We start from the raw sequence: 263 nt of genomic DNA, 5'->3' as shown, positions 1-263 counted from the left end.
ACCGTTTAAAATTTATATAGGGCTGATCACTGTCCACTGATTAAAGTTTTAGTTTTAAAAAAGAAAGGGAAGATAATTGCCCACCAGAAGTTTTGCACAGTTCGATATGCATCTAGATTAATCTAGACAGTGCCATTACTCCTTCCTATCAGGATGATGTGCATGGGCATTGGTGATCTTTAAACTCAGGGAAAAAAGAGTCAGGGTTTATAATATGAAGGGAAGATCTTCACCAAATCAAATTAGTTAAAAAGTGTAATCTT

This window comes from Sceloporus undulatus, chromosome 1 (assembly GCF_019175285.1).
Source record: "Sceloporus undulatus isolate JIND9_A2432 ecotype Alabama chromosome 1, SceUnd_v1.1, whole genome shotgun sequence".
In the NCBI taxonomy this organism is placed as follows: domain Eukaryota; kingdom Metazoa; phylum Chordata; class Lepidosauria; order Squamata; family Phrynosomatidae; genus Sceloporus; species Sceloporus undulatus.
This window is presented reverse-complemented; position numbering follows the sequence as displayed.